This window comes from Taeniopygia guttata, chromosome Z (genome assembly GCF_048771995.1).
Source record: "Taeniopygia guttata chromosome Z, bTaeGut7.mat, whole genome shotgun sequence".
Taxonomy (NCBI): Eukaryota; Metazoa; Chordata; class Aves; order Passeriformes; family Estrildidae; genus Taeniopygia; species Taeniopygia guttata.
This window is the reverse complement of record NC_133063.1, coordinates 48,352,559-48,378,788: the sequence shown is the minus strand read 5'-3', so window position 1 is coordinate 48,378,788 and position 26,230 is coordinate 48,352,559. Positions and strand designations below refer to the sequence as shown.

Below are 26,230 nucleotides of genomic sequence, written 5' to 3'. Positions count from 1 at the left end.
AGGGTTTATTAAAATAGGATGTGAAAGGGCTGTAACAAATAATAGGAGTGGAGAGGAACAGTCAAACCCACACATCCAGCCAGTGATGAGCTGCTCAGCGAGGTATTTCTGATTCTCCTAACAGCCACTTGAAGCAGTAGTGGTTTGTTTTATCAGTGTTTACTCAGTTACTTGCATTCTGCAGTTCTTAATGCTACAGGGGAGGGAGGAGAAGGACTTAAGAATGAATGCAATACTCTTATACATTTTCTGTGGTAGTTTGTAAGGGACTATCCTGAATCAATGCAGACTTCAAAGCACTGTGTGGAAGAAAGCCAAGTACAGATTCAGTGGTAGAGTAGGACAGGACAGAAACTCCTAAAGATAAAGGAGAGCTGTAGTTTCGACACTATTTACTGTGTTTACCTTTTTTATTTTCCTGTGTTGCTGTATAGTTTGTAATTTTTCTTTTTCATAAATTCTGGCTTTAATATTCTTGCATGGTTATTACACTACACCCCAATGCTGTGTTATTTTTAGTTTTGCATTTCAAATATTCATATTCAGCAAATATTTATCTATCTGTTTGATGGATGATGGCTAATCTCAGTGCTTTTACTTTGAAATTTTCTTTTCTTAAACCCATAATGTTATCATCATTGAGTTCAAACAGCTCAGCTAAAGAAGTCAAATATATTAGCTGATGGAGCCCAAATATTCAAAAGGGCACAGAGGGTTATTAAAATATTTACTGCACCCATATTGCTTAGCCCAAAAGTCTTTGCACACTTGAAAATCAGTCTGCTAAAAGAAGTTAAAAGCAAGTGAGGAAAACTAAACATTGAGCACCAAAGAGAATTCTCACTTACAAGATAACAATGTGCATGCAAGGACCAAAATATATGTCTCTGTGTCTTAGACCCAGCTTTACACCTGGACAGAAGCACAGGAGGAGAAGCAAATCAGATATCTGTTTCACTTGGATCACTTGGCATTCATTTTTAGAATACAGCAGAAGAATTTGGAATCACTGTACACACGTCTGACAAATATTTTTTAGTTTATGTTTTTTGCTCTAGAAAGGCCAGAAGATATTCACTGGTCCAGTGAGTCAGTGCTGCCTGAGGAGAATGGGGCCAGCAGCTAGAAGAGCAAGGAAACAGGTTCCCAATGTGCCATACTGAGGTAAGACTACTTTTAATTTGCTTGCTGGCTGTTGTTGTTTTTGCTACAGTAGCAACTGCTGAAAAGCACTGATGTGAACTGATGTTTCTGCAAGAAATCCAATGTATTTACTACTTTTTCTAGTTCAACCCGACAGTCACTGTTATCTGTAACTGCAGAGTGTGGATGTGACAAATCTTCCCAATGGAAGGGCAATGAGGACTGTGTGAAATATTTAGTGGCCTGAGGTTAATCTTTTAGAAAGATGGTAATGTTTTTAATGGCAGAGAGAGCACAGATGAAAGAAAATGCTGTGTTTATTCTGTGGGATTGCTGTGTATCTAGATAGAGCACAAACACCCAGGTAGAAGGATGCAAACTCTTTATGCGCAGTGTAGTCATAGACTAAAAAACCCAGGCTGCCAGTGGGTTTCAGAAAATAGTAAGCTGTGAGGCAGAGCAGAAGGCTGTTGTATTGAATGTTAAAGAAATTTACAGTCATTCATGCTGCATTTGTATAGCATCCCACTAGCAACAACAGGCACTGTCTCCTGAACTAGAAGGCTAAAAAAGAAGAAAATATCCTAATGTGCTATGCACATGAGTGTTAAGAGAATTGCCATAGGAACAGTGACTACGTGTAATAGAAGTTCATCCCTTTCATCCTTCAGTAACTAACAGAAAAGGTGAATGGTATGAAGTAAAAGTGTGCAACTCCATATATCCAGGGGGGTTGCACTACCAGGTCATAGACTGCCCAGCATGTCAGAGAAGACAGAAACATGGAGTGCTTGTAAATTTTTTAGTGACAGTGTCTTTTATTTCCTCTTTCTAGAGAATTTAAGGCATTTCTAGACATTTGGGAAGCATTAAATGTAATCATTCCTTCAGAAAAGCCATTTAATTTCTCTAATTCCCTCAATGTCTGACTGTTCTACATTTGTTTTCTTGCATACACGGACAGACACTGGGCACTGCTACTGCTTCCCACGCTTATGATCACAACATACCCAGAACAGCATTTGCTGTCCCTTTGAAACACCAGCCCAGCTTTATTAGATGTGAAGTTAAGTTTCACCACATCCAGTGAAAGCTCTGTGATCTCAGCTGGCTGGCTGTGTTCCCTTCTTATCCAACACACAGAAACTGGCACTCACGAGAGCTGGTTGTCCAGCTTACATGGACACCAGTAAACTGCCCTTTTCTCTCCATCTCCCAAGGAAACCTGGATTACTGCCTGATGTGTATCTTGCTCACTAGAATGCTCAGAGCTGTTATGTTTGGGCAGATATCCCACCTGAGATAACAGGACAGAATGCTCCAGTCTTTTTCATGGATATCCATGCCGTGCTTTCCTTTGCATGGCTTCTCAGCTTTTCCATGTAATCATCCCTTCTGGAGCATCCCCCAGTGCCTGGCTCTGGGTATGGGCTCATTGCCAAAAGTTCTTCTCAGATACTGCTGTTCCTAAGTCTGTCTCTGTCTTTCTGCCAGCTCTCATAATGTCCACTGCCCATCATAAAATGTAATTTTTAAAATGCTTCTGCTGAACAGGCTTGACTCCAATTCTAACATCATGGCTCTGGAAGTGTCTCAGTCACATGAGGTGAAATTCTTCATCTTGATATTCCTTCAAATTCACAGCAACCTGGAAGAAAAACTGAAAAGTCAGGCGTGCTGTTATATATAGCAATCCTTCAGGCAGTCTGTGTTGAACTGATAATGTGTCATAAAAATCAAAACCAGTATTCTTCATGGTATAAAATTGTTGGGAGTCAGTAAATCTGTGATAAGGGACAACTCTTATATTGTTGTGCTAGTGGGCACATAATTGTCCTTATGGAATGAGCTCAGCAGTACTCAGAGGGATTAGATTTGTCTAAATCAGAAGAATATTGCCCACCCCCCTCCTGCTTATAATTATTGTTTGCTCACAGTATTTACCCTAATAAACAGATAGATCAATTCTTTGCTTTTATTTATAGAAAACAAAATCTACTGATTTCCTAGCTGGCCTAGGGATCATATAGCTTAATCCTTCCCTTCCCTTCCCTTCCCTTCCCTTCCCTTCCCTTCCCTTCCCTTCCCTTCCCTTCCCTTCCCTTCCCTTCCCTTCCCTTCCCTTCCCTTCCCTTCCCTTCCCTTCCCTTCCCTTCCCTTCCCTTCCCTTCCCTTCCCTTCCCTTCCCTTCCCTTCCCTTCCCTTCCCTTCCCTTCCCTTCCCTTCCCTTCCCTTCCCTTCCCTTCCCTTCCCTTCCCTTCCCTTCCCTTCCCTTCCCTTCCCTTCCCTTCCCTTCCCTTCCCTTCCCTTCCCTTCCCTTCCCTTCCCTTCCCTTCCCTTCCCTTCCCTTCCCTTCCCTTCCCTTCCCTTCCCTTCCCTTCCCTTCCCTTCCCTTCCCTTCCCTTCCCTGCCCTGCCCTGCCCTGCCCTGCCCTGCCCTGCCCTGCCCTGCCCTGCCCTGCCCTGCCCTGCCCTGCCCTGCCCTGCCCTGCCCTGCCCTGCCCTGCCCTTCCCTTCCCTTCCCTGCCCTTCCCTGCCCTTCCCTGCCCTTCCCTTCCCTTCCCTGCCCTGCCCTCCCCTCCCCTCCCCTCCCCTGCCCTGCCCTCCCCTTCCCTCCCCTCCCCTCCCCTCCTCTCCCCCTCCCCCTCCCCCTCCCCCTCCCTTCCCTTCCCCCTCCCCCTCCCCCTCCCCCTTTTATTCCTTTCCTTTACTTTCCTATTTTAATCTTTTTATTCTTAATCAGTTTATTTGTGATTCAAATCAATTGAAGAACTAAGAAACCTAATACATTAATTCATATACAATTGAAAACAGAGTAACTCTGTATTAAGCTTACCTTTGTTCAATGTGACTGAGCACCCTGAGGGTACAAAACGTAAATCCAAAGGACCTCCTGACAAAATATAACATATCCAAGTCAGTTTTTGCCATATTTTTCAAAGCTCCTTGTACATTTGATGCACATTTTCTGACATCAGAAAATGTGTTATTATTTTTTTCTCTTTAGCTCTAGCTATGTTTGGTCTAAGTTATGATAGCAGAATTATTCAGAAGCTCATGTAGTAAAGGGTGTCATTTTATTTTCAAAGGATGCCAGTAGGACTTGAATATGCAAGCCTGAATTATGTCAAGCAGCAGGCACAGAGCAGAAGGTGGGCCAGCAGTTTGCCACCTTCATGGGTGAATAAACATCACAGCATGACTAACAGTACTATAGTTATTGCTTGCCATGCAGGAAAATGCATATTTTTTAGGCTCCATTATTTATCTGGGGAAGTTGGAGGTCACAGTAGCACTTAATTCTCAGTAGAAAACTTGCTTTAAATCACATTTTGATGCTGCCTTTATAACAATATAAACTAACCCTCTACATTCCTACCTACCTTACCCACATTGTTAAACTTTAATGAAGCTCTGTTAGCTCAGACAGTCTCTTATGATCACTTGCATAGTGCTTACATCTTCCATAACAGCAATCCCGCTGCTTTTTCTGCATGGAATACACCCACAGAAATTGCTTTTTCTACATAGGATTGGATTTGAATATAGAAAGAATTTTTTACCATAACCTGTTGGTATTTAGATGTCTAAACACAGGCATTTATGTGCAAGATGGGTATCTAAGCTCTTATTACTATAAATATGCCTATTTTCTAAGTTCCTAGTTTTTGGAAGGAGACTTGAAGTACAGAGTAGAATAAAGAAAAAATGAACCAACATCTCAAAAATGCCTTGTCCGTCACTTGTCTGCCATGACTTAAGTGGCATGGTCTTCTTTTGTATATGTGTAGGAAGAAGCTCTCAATTCATGTCTTTTTTCACAGACACAGAAAAAAAATAAATAAAGTAGACAGAGCTTCACCTTGCATAATGCAGAATCATATATGATCAAGAAGACCTTCACCACAAACATGAAAAAAATCCATTCTGGTTTATCCATTAATGTAATCTTCTTATATTACAGTTATTCTTAAGCACATGGATCAGTCATTAGGTTTGAGGTAGTTTAGAAGCTTTTTTAGGTGTGTTTAAAAAGTTACAGTGCAAACTCCTCCTGCTTATTTTAGTGAGGACTCGGTCCTATCAAGTTTAGTGTGTGCAACTGAATATAAGCTATAATTTTTAAAGGGTTTTTGGGAGAATATGGGCTCATAACTAGTGAAAATACAGACAATATCATAGTGAAAATGGAGTCTCAACCACTCCAGTACTAGTTTTATTGCTTTTAATAGGCACTCCAATATCAGGGTAATTGAGTAAGTGGATAAAAGAAGCTTTGTAACTTTAGCTATGAATTTTAAACTATGAAAGAGTTTAGAGTTAGGAGGGTTGTATGAAAATAACTAGAAAAAACAAATAACTTACACTGTTACTGGCCAGAATTACTGTATTTTCTGGAAGTTTAAAAGGCCAGTGATAAATGGAAAATTATTAAATTATCTGAGAAGGTAAAACGAATTACAAAGACAAATTCAGATGGTGTCCTGATAGGAATATAGCAAGCAAATACAATATTCTTTTCAAAAATACTAGATTTAATTTAGATCACTTCAAGCTTTCAATCATTAATTTGGCTTAAAAAAGTGTCCTTCAACTTCACTGGACTTTGGATCAAATCCTTAATGGACATAACAACTCTTGCAGCCAGTCAAAACTCAACTGCATGCCCAAAGCATTGAATGCTTCTTCCACTCATAAAAGTTGCTCTTAAAAAATATACTATCTTTATCTAAAAGTGTAGCTGAGGTCTATCACCCACCACAGGATTATGGATAAAGAAAGATAAAAAATTCCAAGCAGAACTTCTTCCTAGATTGGATAATTATTCTGGGATATTGCAAGATGTTCTGATTAGTAAAGGCTTTATGTTATTTGCATTGTCAACATCGACTGTTAAAATTCAAAGCTATTATTTTGTTCTGTAGGTAAGAGTACTGCAACTCTTTATAAAATACAAGGTAGGGCAGCAGAGCAATATATACAATAGATATAAAATTGTATAGAAACCCTTGAAGAAAACATGTATTTATTTTGTGGTTCCTTTTGATTCAAACAAAACAGCTTCTTACCTAAATGGATACCACTGTAGCTATTAATCACATCTTACTGTTCATAAATAATGAAGATTATACCCCAGTGCATAATGAAGTTCAATTTGGAAGAATGTTATAACAGGATGAGAAGCTTTTGTTGGTTTATTTGTCATTTCAAGTAACGATTCTTCATGTCCTTGTGAAAATCATGTTTTAGTGCACTTTGTGAAGTGCCTGATAAGTTTTAGAAAGCAGTTGGATCCTTTCATTGGCTTCTATAGCTGTTTTTTCTCTCTGACAAGAAGAGTTTTGCTTTCTGTAAAGAGAGTTCTAAAATCTGTCATGTAAAGTGGCCTACTCAGGACATAAAATAACACCTGTCTCATGTAATTTTCTTCCTATGACAGCCACACCTGGCAAAGACAGAATGTGTAAACATTCTAATTGTAATCATTCCGTTTAGGCAGAATTAAGGATATAAATTCTTGCTAGCTTTCTGAAAAAGATATAAACACTACTATTTACATATTTAACCTGATTGCTTTACCTTTAAATAGCTGGAAAAAATGGCTGGCACAACTTCCAGAAAACTAATTTCTTTCCTGTTTTTAAGATCTACACTGTAGAGTTTGAATGAGGTAGAATGCATGAGTTCAGGAAGGTGGATAACTGTAGCCTGAAATTTCTTCTCATTTAATCTGCAAAGTCAAAACAAATATTTAAGCTTTTGGATTTTTTCTATTATTTTTCTAATTTAAACAAGGAAAAGGCTGAGACACCCACTTTCTTGCAGAGTTCACTAAAGATAAAGAAGTACAGATGTGGTTTTTCAGGAAACTTTATTTTGATGTTTTAAACTAAAATCAAAATAATGCTAATTGAAAGCATATGGCCATTCTTTATGCACAAATCTAACCATCTAGGAACAATTATTGGACATCTTGGAGATTAAAAAAAGCTTTCTTACAAGATATATGGCTGTTTCACAGGTTTACGATAGGTTCCTTAACATACCTTGGAATAGCATATGAAATTTTTTATCAGCTCCAGAGCTGAATTTGTCTGTGGTTCTTTGAATTGCAACCCCAATAGCTGAACTCAGTTACAGAATACTGGGCTGGCCACATTTGCAATGCAGAATCTGTCCCTCCTCTCACAGCGCCCCTGAAATCAGGGAGTAGAATAGAGCACATGTTAACATCCACAGAGCAGAAAAAAATCCCTAAGACAGTTGATAATTTTTGTAATTTAAAGTGGGACTTTTACACTGGCTAACCATTGGCATTTGCATATGGTCCACTTTGGGAAAGGCAGATATTTGTGCATAATACAGCTCAGGAAAGGACTGAAACAGCTCTTATGGAAGATTACTATACCTCAAAATGCAAGCAGGACACTTACATATTGGAAAATAAATCTGCCCTAGTCTTTCCATGTCATGTGTATCTACTATATTTAAGCTGATATATTCTTATTGAACCCTCTTTGTGAAGGAAAGATGAACAGAGATGGGAAGTCTTTTCCCTTTCCTCTGTGAAGGCCTGCTGACCAAGAGGAGCATCAGTCTTAGGGCTGCTCATGCTTACAACTTGATGGCTAAGAGACAGCAATGGGTGGAAAAGATTGATCAATCCATTAAAAATAATAAAGAAGTACTTTCCATGATTTTCAGAATCAATCCATTAAAAATAATAAAGAAGTACTTTCCACGGTTTTCAGAACTATACCAGGAGCTGCTACTCTGAAATAAAAGCCATACTAGATGCTCTCTCTGTCTCTTTTCTTACTCTACAAGACTTAGGAAATACCTATTGCCTTGTCACCAAGGCCAAACAACACAAATTCAGTTCTGATTCCATTTTGTCAAGTTTTACAAACACACAAAAAAGATTCTAGATAAACCAATACAATGCAAAGGTAATACTAAGATTTATGTATTTGTTGATACTGTAAAATACTATTTATAAAATACTTTTTAAAACAAAACATTTACAAGAATATTTTTTTTCTGAAAGCTTATTGAGCTAAGAGGTTAATCTCATTCTCAGTGAAGCCAGGACCTTTGCCCCTGAAGTCATGACTCTGTGTGGGCCTGGATTTGCCTTTAAACTTTTGTCAAATTGCTTAATTGCAAAATAGGTTGTTTTATTAACCAAAAGTGGATATGTGACATAGCCATCAACATCAAGTTATCTGGTATACTACAAATTTTTCCACAGTATTTTACTACTAGCTACCACAAGCATATGGAAAGCTTTTTAGTCTTTAAGGGATGATTTTAAAACAACAAAATCAAAGAAGTAAGGTTCCTGATGGCTTCTTCAGTTTGAGTGAAAGTTGCGTTGGATTTGACCTTGCGGATAAATAAAAAAAAAGCAAGAGTTTTTAAAGAATAATTGATGGTATTATATTTTTGATATACATTTAAAAAAACAATCTACTGTAAACTTAATGTATCATCTAAACATCAAAGTTTTGCTGGCATATTCAGCTGACTGCAAAGTCAAACGATCTGCTGGGGAAAATTCAACCTGATGTCTGAAAGCCTCAGTTTGGAATGCCTTATCAACTGGAAACAGAAAAATATGCCAGCAAAGACCCAAGCAGAGATGTAACCAGAGTCACACAAGCAAATTTTAGCAGCTTCCAGTACTTCCAGTACAGTGTTTTCTAAGACCAGTAAATCTGCCATGACAGAAACCTGTCAGGACAGTCCACACCTCTGTTACGGGACCTTCACCAAGCTTGGAGAAAACCTAGACGCAATAGGACACACATGCATGCTCCTGAAATTAAATCCAGGATGAGCTAGGCATTTTCAGTTTCACATAAGGTGTTAATTTAAGAGGGTATAGAAGAAGCAAGAGACTGGAAAAGTCTTCAGTCAGCTCACTGTCACCAGAGCTCCCATGGCCAACCCTTAGGAAATGAGGATCTGTCTGAATGCTCTGTCAGATGTTCAGAATTGAGGATAGAGGCTTGTTTTCACTCACTGTTGAAAATTTCCTTACAAAGACATGTCCAAATTCCCTTTCTCATAAGGGAAAGACACAGCATGTTTGAAAAGGATAGGCATCAGGGGAGCACTGCCTTTCAGTGGCCCACCAACACACCCTGTGTACTACAGCACGGATGATCATGGAGCTGCTTTAACACTTGCATGTCAGAAGAGGATGCAGGTAAAACCACTTTCTGTTGCAGCACTAAGGATAGAAAGATCTGGCATCACTGAAAGAAGAAATGTTCAAGATACACACAGTAAGAAAAGTCATGCAAGTTTTATACATATGATCCATCTGTTATGTGAAATGGTGGGATCTTAAACCCAAGTGTTTTAAATGTCACAACTGATTCTTTATCTAGAGGGAATAAACAGAGGAAAACAAAGAGATGAAAGTTGTCTGAAGCTTAAGGAATCAATTCCCTGAAAACCATCCTGCCCAAACACAACAGTGGGAAGTAATCTGCTGGGGAGAATTCAAACTGAGTTTTGAAAACCACATCATCTGGTTGATGGCATTGGGAGCCCCGTTGACAGTCACAGCTGGCAAGAGTGAGACAAACAGTAGTTTTTGAATTCTGTTGAATACTAGACAAGTGACTTAACATTACCAGAACTGTGCCAGAAACATTCAGAATCTTTATTGTGGTTTGTTTGGTTTTTTTTCACAGCACTTCTTGCATGAAGAGATGCTATTAGTCAATTATTGTGATATATTTCATTCAGGTGGCTGAGATTGCAATTTTGACTTTTTTACCCATTACTCAAATATTTCATTCCTGTTACTTGCTTTCTTCCATTCAAATTCTTTTAATCTTTTCATCCATAGAGAAAGGACAACTTCATCAAGGACATTAATTAGGTGTGCCTAACACTGCTCAATCAGCACATTTACGGTAGCCATGGATGTGGAAAAATAACAACCTCTAACAAGGCTTGAAAAACCATGATGGTCATGAATTTGTGCCAGCAAAATGGGTTAGCTTATGCTAATAATGGAAGAGATGCACCCTGGCCACTGAAGGAGTATTTTAGAGAAAATAGTACTGCATGTCACTACCAGCACCACTGTATAAATCCGAGTCTGTGATTCTGTGGTCCTGTGATTACTCAAGTGAAGTGGCACCAAGTCCTCAATTGTCATGACCAAAAGGAGAAGGGTTTAACTCCTTGGGTTTAATTTCTTTGGAGTAGTAACTACAGTGTCTTCTGAGCTTTATACAACCATGACATGCTTGAGGATGGCACAACTATTAATTTTGGATATTGTCATAAGTGGATGATTTGGGTTTGTTAATTGCCGCCAAATCCAGGTTTGTCAACCCAGGAGTGCAAATGGAGCTTGGTAATGTTAACAGAGTAGGATTCCAAAGCATAAAATTTTGACATGAGTACCACCGGAGTGATTCAAATCAAAGCACCCTCTATCCAGTAGTTCATCTCTGACAGTAACCAGTAACATGAAAGCAAGGGGAAGAGTTTTGAAGGAGGTGAGGTGTTAACAATGTTCTTCTATAGTGCACCCTGTCTACTGACATTCTGCAAATGGGCTTTCTGAGCCAGGATTTTCATTTGAACCAGCAAATTAATCCAGTGTCTGGTTGGCTGGAAGAACTAGTAATGTATTTTTGGGTACTGCTTGTACATTAATATAGTATCATCATGTAAATAAAAAGGGTAATTAGTAATTAGTAATTTAGGTGATTGTTAGAGCTAGGTACTCCATAGCAGAACTGCGAAAGAGAGAGAATTGTAATCCAAATCTTGAGAGAAATACATCTGCTAAAAAGGAAGCAGTAATTTACAGGTGCAAGTACGATTCTGTTAGATATTGATTAGTGAGTGTTGACTCACTAATGTCAGGCAATTTTCATTTTTCATGCTTTCCTTCATGCAAAACCAAAATATATGGAATTTAAAACTGCACTCTCTTAAAAATGTTTATATACATATATAGAGTGTACATATATTATATATATATATGTGCACACACACGCATGCGTGTGTGTGTATGTGCATGTATATATATATATATTCATTGCACATTTGTTTGATTTAATATTGAATCTCTGAGTGCAAGTAAGCAAAGGATAAGAATGCATACCAGGAAAAAGTGTAGTGTTTAATTTATTTTTCCCTAGTGTTTTCAGGGTAACTGTTATCAGTATGATTGCGAAGGCTATCCCAGGTTTTCTTGTCCTTTTTTTGCTCCCTATGGAGACACAGATGGATTCACTCCACCCAAGACAAACTTGTTTCTCCACCCATCAGAGATAACTTTTGTAGCTGTACCAACATCAGAGTATAAATCCTGTTCTGATAAATTTGAAATGTCAATTCTGTGAATGAAGATTCACAATATGTTCTTTTGAACAGTTATAAACAAGATACGAGTATTGTATCTGACATAACAAAATCTGTACCTCATTCACAGCTTTCTCAAGGAAAATAAAACCTTCATATTATTACACAGGGGACTTCTTGGAATTGCAGTTGGAGATGATGATTATGCGGAAACTGAGACTTATAAATGCTGTATTGTTTTGCTGGAAATCAGCCAAGGAGGCAGATAAAAGACTTAAGAAGAGCTAGCTAGGAAAAAAATCAAGAGACCTAAGTGACCCTACTGGAAAAATAAATTCTAGAACTTAACATCTGGTTCTTGCAGTTGTCAAGTCACTCAGCAAATGGTCAGACTGATTAGCTGCTTGAATGCAGAGTACAGGGACTGGAGCAAAGACCACATCCTATCAACAGTAGCAGGCAGTGCCAACTAAGTGCTCATAATCTGCAGTGTTACTGACATTGGTAGCAGATAGCAGTGTCCAGATAAATAAAGTTTGTGTTCATGCTTTAATACGTCTTCACTGGTACAACCACGCAAAAAATAAATAGTGATTAGTTGGTTGTTAAGGAAGAGGATATGGAATCTTATGCCTCACATGAAACATTTGGTAGCAAATTTCCTTGGATTTCATTGCAAACTTTTAGCTGAGGCCAAGTTTACTCAAATCAGGAACTGTACTTCCAAAAGTTTCAAGTCAGCTTGGACTGGTTTACAGTCAGTGACTTACTCTAAGCTCAAAACAGCATTTTGATGCAAAATTACAATCAAGTCAATTACCTTGAAGATTTTTCTTTGAAAAAATACCTAAAAATTAAGGATGTGGGAAGCCCTCTTGGAGGAGAAATGTTCTCCTGAATGCCGCAACCATGTAAGACTAGCATTCTACCTAGGCTGCACTTAAACCACACAACAAAAAGGAGCCTTAGGAAATTACTGTATATTTGGAACATGAGACAAAAATCCCATTCAGCGCAGTTTAACACAGTGCAAATCCAGACTTATCAATCAGTTTGGTTCTTGTCAATCCTTGCAAGGTGTGAAGCAGGTGTGGTGCCCAGGCTATACTGTTTGCACCAGCTATCCTTCCCCTGGATCAGTGTAGTTGTCTGTCCTGGCCCCAAGGGCTGTGGGGGCCAGAGGCACAAAACTTCCCTCTGAGCCACAAGTTACATGTGCCAGGAGCAGTGGTGACCCATCAACTGGTCTTTCACTTTTACTCAGCATTTGTCTTTTATTCAATACTAATCAAATAGGACACAAAAACATTTTCTTCATTAAGGGAGAGTAAGTAAAGTGCAAATGTGTTTGCTTTGCTACATGAAGTACAGCGATGTGTTTGAAACTCTTCTGTGTTCCCTCTAGACTGGCCCTTGTCCAGGATGGCAAATCCAACAGCAAACACTGGGAGATATCATTCCCCAAAGTCTGATGGAATCACAGTCTTCTTTCCTGATTAGTTATTTTCACTGTTAAGCATTTCAGCATATTTTGCTTGCAGATAAGTGCTATTCCAGTGTAGAAACAGGGCACTGGTGGGGATCTTTCCTAACTCTCTCATTTGTGATAATCAGTCTTCTTGCCTAAATACTCGGCAGCAAATTAAGGACCACTTTTTGATGATGCAGTGACTAATGGGAACAGAGACAGGGTGCTGAACAAAAAAACCTCACTTTCGCCCCACTCCCCAAACTCACAGAAAAACACAGAATTTTGACCGTTATTCTGTCAAGTTTCTTGGTAGTGAACCATCTTGAAAGGCTACTGGTGTATCTCTAGACAGCCTCTATTATAACCTGGGGATCCAAGACTAGAAATGCAGGGTTTCCTTAGACCAGCAGTAATAGAGGACTCTCTCTTTTTCTGCTCTGCTAACTTCCTGTGAGCTATGCTGGGTGCCACTCAGGTGTTTCCATTAGAGATGCACTTATTTCCAGCAGAATATGGTGGTAGATGTACAGAGCTGATTTGTTTGTAACATTCCTTTTTACAAACACAGCTATATTTCATCCCTTGCATGTTTAAATTTCTAATAATGTGGGTCCACAATAGTTCCATCACCTCAAGGTGCCTAAATATAAAGTAGACAGAAGTCTATAGGCTAATCTTGATTTATACAATCCAGTAGAATTTTATGGTCTAACTAGGGTAGAATATGGCTCCACATTTTTCTTAGAGGCTGAGAGATTTGTTATCTTGTCACTTCCTACAATCCCTGAAATAAACCTTTCCTCAATAGAAAAATACTCTGTTGCACATTTTATCCATCAAGGTGACTGCTCAGAAACTCAGCATTTGTAGCTTCTAGATTACGGAAGTAGCAATTAATGATCAGGAAGAATTTTGACTGGAATTTATGTGTCTTGCATTTTTAAGGCCAGCCCAGAGTGCATTAAAGAGCATGTCAGGATATTCAAGCTTGAATAACAAGTTTTCAAACACAATTCTACTTAGCTCTGGTAAGGCTGCATCCTGTGTCCAGTTTTGAGGCCTTTACTATGAGAAAAGCATTGAGGTGCTGGAGTGTGTGCAGAGAAGGGCAATGGAGCTGGGGAAGGTCTGGAGCACAAATGTGATGAGGAATGACTGAGGGAGCTGGGGGTGTTTAACCTGGAGAAAAGGAGCTCAGAGGGGATCTTATCACTCTCTACAATGACCTGACAGGAGGGTGTAGCCAGGTGAAGGTCAGTCTCTTCTCTCAAGCAACAAGTGACAGGACAAGAGAAACAGCCTCAGACTGTGCCTGGAGAGGTTTAAGTTGGATATTTGGAAAAATTTCTTCACTGAAAGGGTGGTCAGATATTGGAGCAGGCTGCCCATGGAAGTGGCGGAGCCACCATCCCTGGAGGTTTTTACAAGACATGTGCATGTGGCAATCAGGACATGGTTTAGGGATGGGCTTGGCAGTGCTGGTTAGTGGCTGGATTCAGTGAACCATTCTGCATCTTCATGTTCATTCATTGTGATTACTGAATTGATAAATCTTAGATTTGGATGGAACACATGGTGTCTTTACATTTTCTCGGTCCTTGTCACAGCTTGAACTGGGCAGTGGAAATACAAAAAAAGTAGATTTAGTGAAACACAGCAATGTTTCAGGGTCTTGCACTCTCCCCATTAAAATTCTTTTGTAAAACAAAAGCATAGAATTTCATTTTAAAAAATAACTACATATGCTACTCCATATGTTATTTTCTTTGAAGGTTGATGCATGTAAAAAATCTGCATTGCATTAAATAGGAAGTGAATGTAAATATGACCTATGGAAATCATCCAGAAGATTGAACTGTAAAAAATGATTTAATGTTGCAAAATATTTCTCCTCTCTCTTAGCTAGCAGCATGCATTTCTTTATAAAGACAATACACAACTTTTCATGTCCTTATTTTAAATAAATTTAACCAGTATTTTATGGAGAAAAAGAAAATCTCATCCTATTTCTGTATTGCTGTATTGGGATTTTTACTAAAGTCAAAAGAAAAATAATTACTTTAACACGAGATCTTTAATTTGAGGCTCTTTCAATCAGTGCATATCAAAATCAATTTTGTTGAAGTAAGTGAAATTCAATTGCACAGAAGTTACGAGGCTGGGGTCTGTTCCACTGACTGCAGTACAGCTACCTCTGACCTGCCCCAGTGTGAGATCAGGTTTAGTTCAATAGGGATAGACTTGCACATTCCATTTAACTCCAGGAACAGGCTTGAGATGCACAGTTTGACTCCACATCCCCACTTCCCTAAAGACAGGATGTCGAGTACATTCATCTGGGTTTTGACAGTGAGAAATCCAGGAGCAGGTTCAGAATGCTTGGATTTTAAAATCAAATGTCTGCAAATCAACACTCTTGCTTGTATTGCCAGAACTAGCAACATGTCTCTGAATTTCTACTGTATGAAAAACTAGTATTTAAAATAGAAAATATATTTGAAGTGGGAGCAAAATTATCTGCTGTTGAAGAAGAAATCCTGAACTCTGGACTCATTTCTTGGCAGATAAATACCTTTTGATTCATCTGAACCTAATGTTGACATTAAAAAAGGACAAGATGAATAAAACTTGGTTTTCAAACTCTTCTGAGTGTTCTGCATGAAGTAAGATAACAAAGCTGGCTAAAGGTTGGTGTTCAGAGGTTTGAACCGGAGGGCAAATGCAGAAATGTTTTTATATTTACTATAATCCTTGAACCTTCCCCATTCCTACAATTACCTCCAAAGTGCACTATTTTTTGAAGTTTAAAACCTTTTCAATAAGTCTTCTCCACTTTTGGTTTCTAATTGCATATGAAGTGCCAAATGTCTTAAGGAAGGCTGCTCTCTCAATTTATTCAAGATGTTTGAATACGTTTTAAATCCATATGGAAACCAACCTAAGTATAAAACCTGTGGATATGTCACCTCATTACACCTCTGCAGGTTCCAAAAGAACAGTACCAACCCACCTACCAAAATTGTGAACACCTCTACCTCTCATTGCACGCTTGTTACGTTAAACCAGGCAGCAAGATGTTAATAAAGATCACACTGTCAGTAGAGTATTACTGACACCTACTTAATAGTGTATATTCTTTTGTTCTGTTTTTTATTTTTAAAGCATATCAGCAAAATCAGGAGGGAGACAAGATTTCCTCGCAGTATTGACATCAAGGAGTCTTGCTAGGATCCCATGAAAGGAGAAGAACTAAACATAGCACATATGCCTTTTTAACCTGACCCAGGAATAACCAGACACTGAAGTGAATTCAGACCTTTTCTCTTTTCTCACTCTCATATGGAGTAGATTTCCAAACAGAGGAAATTAAGAACAAAGTGGAGGTTAGGTGATGGTCTGGTCATAACCACATAATCATAGTAAGAGAGGATAGGGAAGTCTTCAAGAGGTAGTACAGTACAACACAAACACAGCACTTTCCCTAGAAACAATTCCTTAATGTATTGGAATGACAGAAAAGTCCTGAAATCCAATAAGACTTAGACCAGTGAGTGTTTAAATTCCTGGAAATCCATATAGTTTGAGAGATTAAAGACCTAAATCCACACAAAAATCTGCTTACAGGATAGCAGTTGAGTGATAGACCAGTAACCTACCCTTTAAAAAAATGGTAATATGATAAGACTGCTGTTCTGACAAACAGCATGACAAATACAGATGGTCGAGTTTTGTTCAAAGTCTCAATGCCATATTTGATGATGAAAAAAATGTAAGTTTATACAGAAACTATAGACTTAGCTTGGTGTGGTTTTGTAAGTTTGCTTACTTTTGTATTGTAGCAGTAGGATGTATAATTTGAAATAAAATAAAAGGTGATTAAGATGTCATATTAGCTTTACTTGGTTGTTGGTTGTCCTTTTTCTTCTTTAAAGATTCTGTATGAAAGATTTATGGATAGAACAAATTTCAAAAAGAAAGTATTATTCCAACTGAGTTCTTTGGTGAATGTAGATTGTTTGCATCTGTTGTGCTGCCTGATATTTCACAGAATGGTAGATCACTGAGAAGATCAAGAGGCAGCAACTGATCCCAACAGGAACTCCAGAAGGGCCCTCTGGGACCATCCCACCCTGGTGCAATTATCTCCCGTTACTAGACAAATGCCAAAGTGCATTCAAGTCACTTTCAAAACAAGATGTCAAGAAAAAGCTGAGATGTTTATTTTCAAAGCTGGAGGCTCTGCCCCAGGAAAGCAACCCTCTGAATGACCCTGTTCTTCCTGGCTGCATCAAATGACAGACGTTGGTGTAGGGTCATGTCATCTGATAGGCACCAGAGCAAGGGAGCGACATTTCTCCACCATGAAATAGGATTCAGAGAAGTTAACTATTTAAAAATAGTTTGTATTTCCTGTCATTCTGATTATGATTTTTAAAAGGTTCCTGGGAGTTCAAGATGTCCAGTGAATGTGAAACCATGTTAGTGAGGAGGCCCTTAAAGAGCCCCATTGCTCATGAGACAGAACCACATCAGTGTGGTCAATCCATAGACATTGGAGAGACGGCAGTCAGAAGTTAGGAGAAACCTCCCTGCACATCCCTGCATGCCCTGCTGACATCTGTCAGCAACTTGCATCTCAGGTGAGTTTTTCCCCTACTTTGGCCTTTCCTGGGTCTTCTTCTCTTCAGTATCTGTGGGGAGAGAGTTTATTCTCTCTGGTCACTTGGGTCATGACAGGTAACTTCTATTTATTGATCTGTTTTGCTTTATCTATCAAAATTAGGGCAACATAACACTTCTCATGAGAAAGGATTTGAGTTATGGGAGTTTTTCTTATGGTTTTATTTTAATGAAATTTAATTGAATTTTGAAGTTTTGTATTATTACCCTAAATTAAGCAGAAAACTGAAAAAAGTCCTTGAGAGTTTAAATTTTTTTTTTGCTTATTGAAACTTCTTAGAAGAAGGTCCAGGAGATGACATTCCAGCTGCATTAAAATAGAGGAGAACATTAGGATGTAGGGAGAGTGTGAAGGGAACAGTCGGAGTGTGTAACCTGCAAAAGTACCAAGGAAAGGAGCTCAGGACCCAGACATGCATTTATGATCCATTCAGCCTAGGCAGCTGCTGGTCAATAGAAATCCACGAAATTTCCAGAGCAAGCATACAGAACTGAGAAGCTGGTTAAAAGATTCTGATGTCAGATTTTGGTTTAACACTTTCAAAGCACTCATTTTAAATTGAAAGGGAAAAAAATCCCCGTATTTTCTTGCTTTTCCATTCTGTTTTATAATTTCTCAGTAAAACAGCTGGAGAAAACTACTTTTCCTGGTATGATGGAATTAGTATTGAGAAACATAACTGTTTGGCTTTAGATCACTGAGTTGAACTGGAAGGCACAAAGCCTGTCAAAATTCAGTGACTGTTCCAGTCTGCATATAGAACTAATTAGTAGCTTCAGTTTTATTCTCAGTTGCACAAAGATAAAAAATACCAGTACCATGACTTAAGCCTTTTATTGGCAATCCCAACAGAACAAGATAGGTCAAGCTTGAAAGCAAATGAGTGGGATGGGGTGGAATGGGGAAAATTCCCTCTCAATCCTACAGGTGCACTATCTAAACCAGTGTTGCAGTACATGGAGGAGGCAATAATAGCAGATTTGTGCTGCCAGAACACCAGATGGATCTCCTCTGAGCTTAACCAAAAGACAGAAACTCATGTTGGAATGCCCCAAAACCTCTTCATTTAAAGATAACAGACCTCCAGCATCTGTCACCAGAATTCTTGAGCCCTCCCAGGCCTCCAGTGGGTCCCAGGAAGTTAAAATAGAACAAACTATCAATGGAGTAATCCTGTCCAGCCCCAGACTGAAGCAGAGCATGAGACGCAGTACACCTTCGTTGTGTTTGACAAAAGGAACACTTTCAGCACATCTTTATCAGTGTCTGGTTTTTATTTCCTCGTTTGTAAGGTTCCTGATATTAAGTTCATCTTAAGGCAAACATTCACTGTGCACTGATAACAAACTGGAGACACTTTGCTTTTGATAGTGATAAAGTAACCCCTTTCCTCCATAAACATATTTATTTAGCTAAGTTTGCCTAGGAATTAATCTTATTTGTCTTACAGTGTACAAGGAACAAAACCCTTCATTAAGGTACAGTTAAGAAAATTCGATATAAAATTTTTCTGTGTGACATTGGAAAGCTCTGAATCACTTCCAACACTACTATCAATACAGAAAGGCAAATAATGAATATTTTTCATGTGAAAGGTCCTCATCTTTACTCTTTACATCGCAATAAATCGCTGTGTCATTTTAAAACAAGTGGTCATTTAATACTTAGAGTAAAATGTTTGAATTTTAGTTATTAGAATGAAAGAGAGAGAATTGCAGTGATCAAATCACTAGCTGAATGTTATAATTTTATTTTCTAGTTCACAGTTTCTTGTTCACAGATTGCTATTTCCAGGAATGTATCCATTGAAAATCATTCCAAAATTGTGAAACTATTCTAATTCAAAAAGGTTTTCAACCCAGGAAAATGTTTAATGGGGACAGTATAGTGAGTATTTAATACTACTATCCAAGTGATCAAATGCCTATCTTATTTTTAAATAATCATAATAAATATTTATACACACTTTACATCTGAGTTTGCTTATATTGAAATTGAACTAGAAAATAACAGTTATGGTCCAATTCTTAATTCAGCATACACAGAATTAATTTTCCTTTTTTTTTTTTTTATTTCTTCTAGGTGTTCTTAATTATTACTACTTAAAATATGATTCCTTGAGAGAAAAGTCAGAAGAAACAAAAGAAATATATGATTGTTTAATTCAGTTCACAATTTTAAAAAAAAGTTCATTCTTTTAGGAACAAAACAAAACAAAACAAAAACAAAAAAAAAAAAAAACCAAAAAAAAAAAAAAGAGACAATTTTACCTAATTCTCATTGAAAATTCTATTTTACTGACATATTTTATCTAATCCTACTTATTTAAGAAAATAAAGTTGTTTTATGGCAGCTCTATTTCCAGCTCTATGGCATTGGAATGCTTGCCAAGTTTTTCTTGGCTAACATTATGGATAATTATTTTTCAACTGTGTGCATTTTAGCACTTGAACCACAATATTTACCTACATAACAGCTACGGAGAGAGTAGAATTTTCTTCAAGTCAGTGTGGCTGAGTCATTTTTGTGATCAAAAGCTGTAATGCTAAGAAACCAGTATAAATGATAGCTATTTCAAATGTACAGATATTCAGATCTGCTGGAAGCATGGAGTTATGCTTTCATGTAATTCACACTGTTGCTCAGAACCCAGCACAGAACATTTCTTTAATTCTTGATGTTTTAACAAGTTGCCAGTAAACCTGGCTAATACCATTTAGTGGTATTAGCAATCTCTGTGCTACAACAGAGTTTGGTTTTTTGCTCTAGAAGAGGCTGATTAGTTCTTCACAGTCCCATGCATGGCTGTGTGCAGTGCTCTTTGCCTAATGCAAGCTATACCAGCAGCTTGAAATTCAGAGCCTTTCCCTTTCCATACTTTAATCCTGAGGCATGAAGAATATGACTACCCTTAATGGCCTTATTCATCTGCTCTAATGCTCTTAATGACCTTACTTGCCTGCTGTATCTAGGCTATATATAATCTTCCCACCATTATGGTACCTAGACATACAGAGGGCGTGATGAATATCCAGCTTTTTAAGAAAGAGGGAGTGGCTACTTCTCAGCAGCTCTCAAGTGCTTAGATTAAGTAGTCTCCCATAGGGCACAAGAGTCTTATTTAATGTTTGTATCAGCTGGTTTATTTGAAAGCCACTGACACATCTTTTCTATGTCCTAGAAACATGTTCAAGTGGGATTTCAAACATTGGGGTTGTAGTAGAGAGGTGTGCCTGGGTTCTGTATTAATTACCATCAGTTGCACTGTGGCTTGTGTACCAAAATTGCCAAGGTACCAGTCTGTGTGACCCATCAGAAAAAGATTCTCATTCATTTTGAATGTAGCCATTATTTTTCAAAGGGTTAACAAGGGCTTTGCTAAACAATTTCTAGAGTATTCTCTATAGATCTTTCTTTTTAGTTTTCTGTTTGGTCGTCTGAATCTTGTGTTGGGAAACTGGAAGGAAATTTAGCCTGAAAAGAGGAACAGTGCATGGTTTCAGTACTGTGGCCAGACCTCAGGCTACTTCTTATGACTCTTTCCCTACCTCTGATAGGCAGGGATAGAGTGATGTTTTCCTTGTCCAGTCAGCATCTAAAAACTTCTCTACTTACACAGGCCCACTCTAGTTTTGAATCCCAGTGAATCCCAATTCAGTGCTGTGCAGCCCAGGAAGCCTTGGGTGGCCCAATTGAAGATTACAAGAAATACAGGACAGGAATATTTTGCCCTGAGTATTCTTGTTCCCAAACTTGAAGAAAAACCTGGGAAGACAAGAGACCAGACTTCTGCCATCATTAATCATTTGTGCTAGAATCCACAACCCCTCTATGCTTTATTTGCACTCTCTAAAAGAGAGGAAAGTTGTCCAAATAATCATTATCGCAATCCAATAATGTTGTAATTCCCTACAAGTAAATCTATAAACTGAATCTGGATTTTATATTTATGTAGGGATTCACATAATAGATTTACATAATTTCATTGGTCAGCTAGTTCCCTCTTTGTGAAACAGTGTGAACAAAACAAACAAAAAATAGCCCAACTTTTATTGCTCCGTTTGCTTTTTGGTGTGTTCGCAGCCTGGGACACTTTTACACCACAAATAAACACTCCCTAGAGACAGGTCTCAGAATGGTCCAGCCATTAGCCCTACAAAAAAACTAGGATAAAGGTTCAGGTTTTCATAGTTGTTTGTTGGTGCTTCTATTTTACAATATTTGAGAAAGGCAAATTCACAACAAAGCAGTAGAAATCTGTTTACTTTTTCAGTTATCTCGTCTGCTTTGGATGCTGAGGCTGGCAGGTCCTTGGAGCTGTGTGAAAAGGTGACCAATTCCTGCATCAAAAAGGCTCATGTATTCCTTCCTGATTTTGCAGGAATTCAGGATAGTTTCCTTTAACTGGAATTCTTATGGCAAAATGTTCACAGGGAACAGAAGACTTAGGAACTGGCCAATTTTTTTTTTTCTGAAAGTTCAGCAATGCAAGTTTGAAAAATAAATTATTTTACACACACATCAGCCTCATACAAAGCTAATGGCTCAACTTGAAGCCTGTTGTTGTCCATCTAGTGAGCTGATCTCACTAGATGGACAACAACAGGCTTCAAGTTGCTTGATCAGGCTACCCTGGAATTCTGGTGCCTAATTGGGTAAATACTGTCCAAACTGCACGGATGGGATGGGTAATGGTTGCACAGCTGCAAAGAGCTCTTCCTATCCATAAAATAAGTGTGTCCAGTCTAATTAATATTGTGATATTAATTAATTCATAAAGGTAATGAATTCTCCCGGGCCAATGGTTTCTCCTTCGGTTTGTTGGTATTATACTGGTTTTGCAAAGGGACAATCATCAGACTAGTGTTCCAGCTTCTGGAGACTTTATTCATCACAGCATTCTGAAGATAGGAGAAAATATTTCTGACACATTTCATGCTTTCACTTCTGAAATGCAGAACAGTTGTCACTTCAGACATGATCTCATGAGGTCTTCCTTCATCAGCATCTCTGAGCAGTCAATCTGTCCCTTTTGCGCTTCAATTTTGTGCTTCTGGGCTGATAGAAAATGTAGCTTGTTGAGCTTGCTGGGAGAGCCTAGAGATAAAATATTTTGTGGACAAGTGTTGAGGTTGAGAATATCAGCTTCACAGTGATTTTTGACATGACTTTCTCCAGAGCACCACTATCCTGAAGAGCTGACACTGAATCATGGCTCTTGGTGACAAAACCAGTCATGCCATGAAAAAACAGCACAGAACTTATTATCTAACCTTGATGATCCCAGAGGATTTGTGGACCTCTTGTCTTTACTGGGCCCCCTTGTTTTTCCTTTCAGCTCTGAACTCTCCACAGTGACACTGGCAGGGCTCCTGTCACTGATACGAAGAAAACCCACCCCAGCCAAAGCCGGACTCTTGGCACCTCTGTGACACTGAGTTACACAATTTGAAGAAAAAAAAAGGGTTTTTAAGGCTAAGTGGGGAGGAGGAGGCTTTTGCCTAAAACTTATCATGTGCACTGTAAGCACAGACATTCAAGTTTTAGTGGCAATTGTGATACTTTTGTTTTCCAAAGTGTGTGCATGTGCTCTAATAAGAGGGAGTTACTGGGAATGGATAACTAGCTGTAAAAAATGTGGCCAAGGTAAAACCTTTCAGGTCCATTCATGCCTGTGAATTAATTTAGTTTTCCCTTTTAGGATCTTAAGTTATGAAATGTTCATGCAAAGCATTACCAGTTAAAGTGATCCAAGAGACAGTCTATTATGCCAAACACTAATCACTAGACAGTAATTAAGCCTGTCAGTTACAAAACACAACATTTGTGGTATTTCTAAATGAAGCAACAGCCCATGCCATTTGTCAAAAACAGGGATTGGTTCAGACAGGTAAGAGCCTCTTCCTTTGACAGTTGCCAGCTTAACTTCTGAGCAAATTAAAGCCCTGTGCCATTGTGCCAGTAAGCCTTGGTTTGACAGAAGATCTTACATTCTCAGTGCAAGCCCACAGATAATGAAAGAAAAATTTCCTAAGAATACAATAGAGATTTTCTCCCTGATTTTCAGCAAAAAGGCAGATTATTACTCATCTCATCATTTGAGACCTCAGGACATTCCTTTAACACATGCATGAGCAGAAATTAAATACCACAACACCCTGAAGAGTTTAATGAAACTTGTTTTATGGCTTTTTTGGACATGAGGTGTGTATTAAGTCAAGCATTTTTGAACAGTCACCATGAAAGTTATGGAACAGGATCCATTTTGAGGGTTAAAATAGTAATTCAGTGGTTCACTAGATTAGGGGCCCAAGTACACTTAGCTGTCCATGTGCCTATACATTTTGCTCCTAGGCTTAAGTTAAATTTTCACTCACATTTACTTATATTTACCTACAGTTCCCCAGAGCCTGCTTGCTGGGAGAGATAGAAAATGAAGATGCACTTAAATCATTGTACTCGTTGGCCATGTTTTACTAGCATAAACATAGATAAAGAAAACACTTATGTTCAAATGCAGAAACAGTAACTGATGCTGCATGGGTGATGTAAACAAAACATGGTTGTGGCTGAACTCTCCAGCCTGACAGAAGGAAAAACATCTCATATATGCATAACTAACCATTGCAGCTGGTACTTGAAATGCTGCTGATGAAACCTCTGCATTTACAGAGTAAGAGTTATTTACTGAAGATGTCAGTGCAAAATTTTCTATGGTGGAAAACTGGTGCTATAATGGGCACAAATCCCCCATAGCCCTTCCTCAGTGCAGAGAGATGCTGTGTTTTCCTAAGAATATCTATGAGTATCTGCAGGTTTCATTTCATATAGTATCAAAATTCACCTTGGGAAGGCCTAGCATTTAATATGGGAAAAGGAAAGGCTTGCTAGAGATCAAGATACTTTCTTTCCATTATTTTAGTATAACTTACACATGATTTAATTTTTTTTCTTATAAGGTCACAGAATCATAGAATGCTTTTGGTTGGAAGAGTCTTCTCATTCAAACCCCCTTCTACTACATCACATTGCCACTTAACCAGGGCTTGAACACTTCCAGAGATATGTCAGACAGCTGCTCTGGGCAACCTATTCCAGTTCCTTACCAACCCCACAGTAAAGAATTTCTTCCTAATATCTGATCTAAACCTGCCCTCTTTTATTTTGAAACCATTTCCCATTGTCCTATCACTACATGCCCATATATAAAGTCTCTCTCCAGCTCTCCTGTAGTCCTTTCCTAAAAGGACTATAAAGATGCTTAAGGTCACCTGGGAGCCTTCCCTTCTCCAGGCTGAACAACCCCAGTTCTCCAAGCCTGTCTTCATAGGAGAGATGCTCCAGTTCTATGACTGTCTTTGTGTCCCTCCTCTGGGCTGACTCCAGCAGGTCCCTGTCCCTCCCGTGCTGGGAGCCCAGGGCTGGATGCAGGGCTCCAGGTGGGTCTCAGCAGAGCAGAGCAGAGGGGCAGAATCCCCTCCCTCCCCTGCTGCCCACGGGGCTCTGGATGCAGCCCAGGACACGTTTGGCTCTCTGGGCTGTGAGTGCCATGGCCGGGCCATGTGCAGCCTCTCACCCACAGCACCCCCAAACCCTTCTGGGCAGGGCTGCTCTGGGTCTGTTCATGCCCAGCCTGGGCTGGTACCAGGGGTTGTCCCACCCCGGGTGCAGGACCTGGCACTTGGCCTTGTTGAACTTCATGAGGTTCTCACAGTCCCATCTCTCCAGCCTGTCCAGTCCCTCTGGACGGCTCCCTTCCCTCCAGAGGGGACCACACCACACAGCTCAGCATCATCAGTGAACTTGCTGAGGGTGCCCTCGATCCCCCTGTCCCTGTCACCAATATATTGAACAGTGCTGGTCCCAACATGTTCCCCTGAAGGATACCACTTGTCACTGGTCTCCATTTGGATATTGAGCAGTTGATCCTGACAGCTCCTTATCCACTGAATGGTCCTTCCACCAAATCCATGTTCTGAGACAAGGATGTTGTGGGGACCACCCAGTTTCAAATGCTTTCCACAACTCCAGGTAGTGGATGTCAGTTACTTTTGCCTTGTCCACCAGCATTTTATCCCTGTTGTAGAAGATCAGTTTGCTGTTAGTGAAGCCTTGCTGGATGTCACCAGTCAATTTTCTGTTTTCCATGTGGCTTAGCAGAGTCTCCAGGAGGATGGGCTCTGTAATGTTTCCAGTCACAGTCTCACTGTGAGATGACACTAATCTGCTTGCAGTTTCCCAAGTCTTCCTTATTTTCTTTTTCAGAAATGGGGTTTATGATTCCCCTTTCCCAGTCAGAGGGATCTGCCATGACTTCTGAAATACAAAGGATAACCACTTAATCCATCTGTTCCCTCAGGACCCACAGATGCATCTCATCAGGCCCCATGACTTGTGCATCTTCAGGTTCTTTAGATGTTCTTGTACCTGATCTTCTCCTGCAGCAGATAGTTCTTCATTCTCCCAGTTCCTGCCTTTGCCTTCTCAGGCAGTCTGGCTTGGAGTTTTTGCTGGAGACTGAAGTTACAGGGTTTTGAGTACTTCAGCCTTCTCCATATGCTGGATAACCAAGTTTCCTCTGCCAGAGATGCACACACA

The 26,230-nt window shown here is 39.1% G+C and overlaps 1 long non-coding RNA gene across 4 annotated transcripts in view; it reads right to left on the bottom strand.

The window, feature by feature from the left end:
- Positions 1-1,941: 1,941 nt before the first annotated feature.
- Positions 1,942-26,230, bottom strand: part of LOC115491015 (uncharacterized) — a 154,012-nt gene continuing 129,723 nt past the window's right edge. For all 4 annotated transcript variants that reach the window (XR_012053031.1, XR_012053033.1, XR_012053032.1 and 1 more), the window contains 5 exons: positions 21,248-26,210; positions 7,190-7,339; positions 6,723-6,873; positions 3,979-4,035; positions 1,942-2,791 (listed from right to left, as the gene is read on the bottom strand). This is a non-coding gene — a long non-coding RNA (uncharacterized lncRNA). The remainder of the gene's footprint in view (positions 2,792-3,978; positions 4,036-6,722; positions 6,874-7,189; positions 7,340-21,247; positions 26,211-26,230) is intronic.